Genomic DNA, 6866 nt, shown 5'->3' with positions numbered 1-6866 from the left:
TGAGGAGGATAAAGAGGATCCGTTCCCCCAAGTCCATGCAACCCTCATGATTTTTGCTGACGTCGAAAGCAAGAGTCGACTGAAGTTGGTGAACAGAGAGGTCAACATGGCCGTTCCGACTGCTCCCAAGTTCCTTAAATGGTCTCAGACTGCGATCACCTTTGATCAGTCAGATCATTCAAGGCATGTCCCCACCCCAGGAAGACAGGCTCTGGTCGTCGACCCGGTGGTGGAAGGAGTCCGACTGCGCAAAGTCCTCATGGACGGTGGTAGCGGACTGAACATCATGTACGCTGACACTCTCAAGGGAATGGGCATTCCGATGTCCAGACTCAACGAGAGCAGTATGCAGTTCCACGGAGTCGTCCCTGGACGGAAGGCCAGGTCACTCGGCCAAATCGCGTTGGACGTCACCTTCGGCTCCGACAAAAACTTTCGCAAGGAGAAGCTCACATTTGAGGTGGTGGATTTCCAGAGCGCTTACCACGCAATTCTGGGCCGCCCGGCATACGTGAGTTTCATGGCACGTCCATGCTATGTGTACTTGAAGATGAAGATGCCGGGCCCAAAAGGCGTTATCACCATCACTGGCAACCGCCAGCGAGCCGAGGAGTGTCTGCAAGAGGGATCAAGAATCGCCGACCATCAGATGGCGGTACTCGAGCTCGATGAATACAAGAAGACAGTCGACCCTGCCGACGTGATGCGCTCAAAGAAACCAGCTTCTGAGTCCGCGTTCCAGTCGGCGGGAGAGACGAAGAAAGTCAGCATCCACCCGACGGACGATTCTGCCGCCCCGACGAACATCTCCACCACCCTCGATCCTAAATAGGAAGCCGAGCTCACCCAATTCCTCCGTGAGAACTCGGACATCTTCGCATGGAAACCATCGGACATGCCAGGTGTACCCAGGGAGTTGGCTGAGCACCGACTGCATGTGGATCCCGCCGCTCGGCCCGTCCGAGAGCGCCTGCGTCGGTCTGCCGCGCACAAGAGGAAGGCAATCGGAGAAGAGGTGGCCAAGCTGTTGGCAGCCAACTTCATTCGCGAGGTTCACCACTCCGAGTGGCTCGCCAATGTCGTCATCGTGCCCAAGAAGGACAAGTCACTCCGAATGTGCATTGACTTCAAGCACCTCAATAAGGTCTGCCCGAAAGACCATTTTCCGCTCCCCCGCATAGATCAAATTGTCGATTCGACTGCGGGATGCGAGCGTTTGTCATTTCTTGATGCCTATTCGGGCTATCATCAGATCCGTCTGTATGGTCCCGATGAGTTGAAAATAGCCTTCATCACCCCATTTGGGTGCTTCTGCTACATCACTATGCCTTTCGGTCTAAAGAATGCAGGAGCTACCTTTATGCGCATGATCCAAAAATGTCTCCTCGACCAGATCGGTCGCAATGTGGAGGCATACATGGATGATATCGTAGTCAAGTCACGCAAAGGTTCCGATCTGCTAACTGACTTGGCAGAAACATTCGCCAACCTTCGTAGGTACGATATCAAGCTCAACCCAGCCAAATGTTCATTCGGTGTTCCGAGCGGAAAGTTACTCGGTTTCTTCATTTCCGAACGAGGGATCGACGTCAACCCCGAAAAGATCGGGACCATCGTCCGAATGGAGAGGCCGGTCAGAATACACGATGTTCAACGGCTCACAGGTTGCCTAGCGGCTTTGAGCAGGTTTATCAGTCGACTCGGCGAAAAAGCACTTCCTCTGTACCGACTCATGAAGAAGTCAGATACCTTCGAGTGGACAGACGAAGCCCAAGTCGCATTCGACGACCTCAAAGTCCTACTTTCCACCCAGGCGGTTCTTACTGCTCCGCTCAGTAAAGAGCCCCTTCTTCTATATATCGCGGCTACAAATCAAGTCGTCAGTACTGTTCTTACAGTCGAGCGAGAGGAAGAAGGCAAAGCGTACAAAGTTCAGCGGCCAGTGTACTACGTCTCCGAAGTCCTGACCCCTTCCAAGCAGAGGTATCCCCATTATCAAAAACTTATCTATGGGATCTATATGACTGCGAAGAAGGTGGCCCATTATTTCCAAGACCACTCGGTATCTGTCGTTTCTGATGCTCCGTTGTCGGAAATTCTCCACAATCGGGACGCATCAGGTCGAGTGGCGAAGTGGGCAATGGAGATGCTGTACTATGACATCAAGTTCGAGGCCAAGAAAGCTATTAAGTCTCAAGCCCTGGCTGACTTTATAGCAGAATGGGTAGAACAACAGCAACCGACTCACATCTACTCAGCTCATTGGACAATGTTCTTCGATGGGTCTAAGATGTTGAATGGATCCGGCGATGGTGTTGTGATCGTATCGCCAAAGGGTGACAAGCTCAAGTACGTGCTTCAGATACACTTTGATTCCTCCAACAACGAGGCAGAGTATGAAGCTCTCCTCTACGGATTGCGCATGGCCATCTCACTCGGCGTCCGTCGCCTGATGGTCTACGGCGATTCGGATTTGGTGGCCAACCAAGTGATGAAGGAGTGGAACACAAGGAACCCCACCATGACAACATACTGCAATGCAGTGAGGAAGCTGGAGAAGAAGTTTGAAGGTCTAGAGCTCCATCATGTTCCGAGACTGAAGAACCAAGCAGCTGATGAGTTGGCGAAACTCGGATCCACTCAGAGACCAGTCCCGAGTGATGTCTGCCTCGAGCACCTCCATCTTCCCTCAGTCAAAGAAGATCCCTTCACAGAAGAACCGGTACAACCCAAGAGCGCAACAGATCCGACTGAAGTCGATGTACCTGTTGTGGTTGATCTGGTCACAGAGATTCTGGTTGTCATTCCCGATTGGACTGAGCCGATCATTGCATATATCCTAAGACAAGAACTTCCAGAAGATGAAGTTCAAGCCCGGCAAATAGTTCGCAGGTCGAAGGCATTCACTGTCATTGACGGTCAATTGTACAAGGAGAGTGTTTCAGGCGTTCTTCAACACTGCATTTCCCCAAAAGAAGGGCAGTTGATCCTAGAGGATATTCACTCGGGAACCTGCGGCCATCACGCTTCTTCGAGAGAAATCGTCGCCAAGGCGTTCAGAGCTGGATTCTTCTGGCTACAGGCTAACGAGATGGCTAAATCTATGGTTGTCCGATGTGAAGGCTGTCAGTTCTACTCCAACAAGTCCCATAAGCCAACATCTGCACTAAAGACGATCCCACTTGTGTGGCCATTTGCAGTTTGGGGATTAGACACAGTCGGACCATTCAAGACAGGCCAAGGAGGCTACACACATCTGTTGGTGGCAGTCGACAAGTTTACAAAATGGACAGAAGCCAAGCCCATCAAGAAACTCGACGCCTCAACAGCTGTCAAGTTTGTCAGGGACATCATCTGCAGATTCGGGGTACCTCACAGCATAATCACGGACAATGGGACAAACTTCGACTCGGACAGGTTCAAAGGCTTCTGTGCGAGTCAGGGTATCCGAGTGGATTTTGCTTCCGTAGCACATCCACAATCCAACGGACAATCTGAGCGTGCGAATGGACTTATCCTTCAAGGTTTGAAGCCCCGACTCTTGCGAGAGGTAGGACACGCTGCTGGTGCATGGGTCACTGAGTTACCTTCGGTCCTTTGGGGCCTCCGCACCACTCCGAACAGATCAACAGGGCGATCACCGTTCTTCCTCGTTTATGGAGTAGAAGCGGTCCTTCCGAGTGACCTGCTTCACAATGCCCCACGAGTCGAACTCTTCTCCGAAGCTGAAGCAGAACAAGCAAGGCAAGATGGAGTCGATCTTCTGGAGGAGGAACGCGAGATGGCACTCACTCGTTCGACAGTTTACCAACAAGATCTGCGACGCTTTCATGCGCGTCATGTCAGGAGTCGCACATTCCAAGCAGGTGATTTAGTGCTCCGAGTGGATCAGCAAAGACCCCACAAGTTGGCTCCGTCCTGGGAAGGGCCTTTCATCGTCTCCAAGGTGCTGAACAACGGAGCATACAGACTCTACAACATTCAGAGGGAGACAGACGAGCCGCGCGCATGGAACGGGGATCTCCTCAAGCGTTTTTATACGTGATCATCGGCTGAAGCAGTGTAACGAACAAGTTTTGACGAAATAATATATACAGCAGATTCAGTTTTGTGCAGATTCAGAGTTCTCCCACAGTCGCAGAATCCGGTCACAAAAAAAAACTTAGCTGCGATCCTGAATCGTCTAAGTAATAACTTCCTACGAGTGTGCACTACACGTCGCACTCGGGGACTTAGCTGCGATCCTGAATTGCCTAAGAACTAACTTCCTCCGAGTGTGCACTACACGTCGCACTCAGGGACTTAGCTGTGATCAAGAATCACCTAAGTACTATAATCCTCCGAGTGTGTACTTGTTGGGGAACGTCGCATGGGAAACAAAAAATTTCCTACGCGCACGAAAACCTATCATGGTGATGTCCATCTACGAGAGGGGATGAGTGATCTACGTACCCTTGTAGATCGTACAGCAGAAGCTTTAGAGAACGCGGTTGATGTAGTGGAACGTCCTCACGTCCCTCGATCCGCCCCGCGAACAATCCCGCGATCAGTCCCACGATCTAGTACCGAACGGACGGCACCTCCGCGTTCAGCACACGTACAGCTCGACGATGATCTCGGCCTTCTTGATCCAGCAAGAGAGACCGAGAGGTAGAAGATTTCTCCGGCAGCGTGACGGCGCTCCGGAGGTTGGTGATGATCTTGTCTCAGCAGGGCTCCGCCCGAGCTCCGCAGAAACGTGATCTAGAGGAAAAACTATGGAGGTATGTGGTCGGGCAGCCGTGAGAAAGTCGTCTCAAATCTGCCCTAAAAGCCCCATATATATAGGAGGAGGGAGGGGGACCTTGCCTTGGGGTCCAAGGGATCCCCAAGGGGTCGGCCGAGCCAGGGGGGAGGACTCTCCCCCCCAAACCGAGTCCTACTTGGTTTGGTGGGAGGGAGTCCTTCCCCTTTCCCACTTCTTCCTTTTTTTTTCTTTCCTTTGATTTTTTCTCCCTTGGCGCATAGGGGATTGGTGGGCTGTCCCACCAGCCCACTAAGGGCTGGTGTGACCCCCCCAAATGCCTATGGGCTTCCCCGGAGTGGGTTGCCCCCCTCCGGTGAACTCCCGGAACCCATTCGTCATTCCCGGTACATTCCCGGTAACTCCGAAAACCTTCCGGTAATCAAATGAGGTCATCCTATATATCAATCTTCGTTTCCGGACTATTCCGGAAACCCTCGTGACGTCCGTGATCTCATCCGGGACTCCGAACAACATTCGGTAACCAACCATATAACTCAAATACGCATAAAACAACGTCGAACCTTAAGTGTGCAGACCCTGCGGGTTCGAGAACTATGCAGACATGACCCGAGAGACTCCTCGGTCAATATCCAATAGCGGGACCTGGATGCCCATATTGGATCCTACATATTCTACGAAGATCTTATCGTTTTGAACCTCAGTGCCAAGGATTCGTATAATCCCGTATGTCATTCCCTTTGTCCTTCGGTATGTTACTTGCCCGAGATTCGATCGTCAGTATCCGTATACCTATTTCAACCTCGTTTACCGGCAAGTCTCTTTACTCGTTCCGTAATACAAGATCCCGTAACTTACACTAAGTTACATTGCTTGCAAGGCTTGTGTGTGATGTTGTATTACCGAGTGGGCCCCGAGATACCTCTCCGTCACACGGAGTGACAAATCCCAGTCTTGATCCATACTAACTCAACTAACACCTTCGGAGATACCTGTAGAGCATCTTTATAGTCACCCAGTTACGTTGTGATGTTTGATACACACAAAGCATTCGTCCGGTGTCAGTGAGTTATATGATCTCATGGTCATAGGAATAAATACTTGACACGCAGAAAACAGTAGCAACAAAATGACACGATCAACATGCTACGTCTATTAGTTTGGGTCTAGTCCATCACGTGATTCTCCTAATGACGTGATCCAGTTATCAAGCAACAACACCTTGTTCATAATCAGAAGACACTGATTATCATCGATCAACGGGCTAGCCAACTAGAGGCATGCTAGGGACGGTGTTTTGTCTATGTATCCACACATGTAAATGAGTCTTCATTCAATACAATTATAGCATGGATAATAAACTATTATCTTGATACAGGAATTATAATAATAACTATACATTTATTATTGCCTCTAGGGCATAATTCCAACAGTCTCCCACTTGCACTAGAGTCAATAATCTAGCCCTCACATCACCATGTGAATTACATTGTAATAAATCTAACACCCATACAGTTCTGGTGTCGATCATGTTTTGGCCGTTGAAGAGGTTTAGTCAGCGGGTCTGCTACATTCAGATCCGTGTGCACTTTGCATATATTTACGTCCTCCTCCCCGACGTAGTCGCGGATGAGGTTGAAGCGTCGTTTGATGTGTCTGGTCTTCTTGTGAAACCTTGGTTCCTTTGCTAAGGCAATGGCACCAGTGTTGTCACAGAACAAGGTTATTGGATCCAGTGCACTTGGCACCACTCCAAGATCCGTCATGAACTGCTTCATCCAGACACCCTCCTTCGCCGCCTCCGAGGCAGCCATGTACTCCGCTTCACATGTAGAATCTGCTACGACGCTTTGCTTGGAACTGCACCAGCTTACTGCACCCCCATTAAGAATAAATACGTATCCGGTTTGCGACTTAGAGTCGTCCGGATCTGTGTCAAAGCTTGCATCGACGTAACCTTTTACGGCGAGCTCTTCGTCACCTCCATACACGAGAAACATCTCCTTAGTCCTTTTCAGGTACTTCAGGATATTCTTGACCGCCGTCCAGTGATCCATTCCTGGATTACTCTGGAACCTTCCTGCCATACTTATGGCCAGGCTAACATCCGGTCTAGTGCACA

The sequence above is a fragment of the Hordeum vulgare genome, chromosome 4H (assembly GCF_904849725.1).
Source record: "Hordeum vulgare subsp. vulgare chromosome 4H, MorexV3_pseudomolecules_assembly, whole genome shotgun sequence".
Taxonomy (NCBI): domain Eukaryota; kingdom Viridiplantae; phylum Streptophyta; class Magnoliopsida; order Poales; family Poaceae; genus Hordeum; species Hordeum vulgare.
This window is presented reverse-complemented; position numbering follows the sequence as displayed.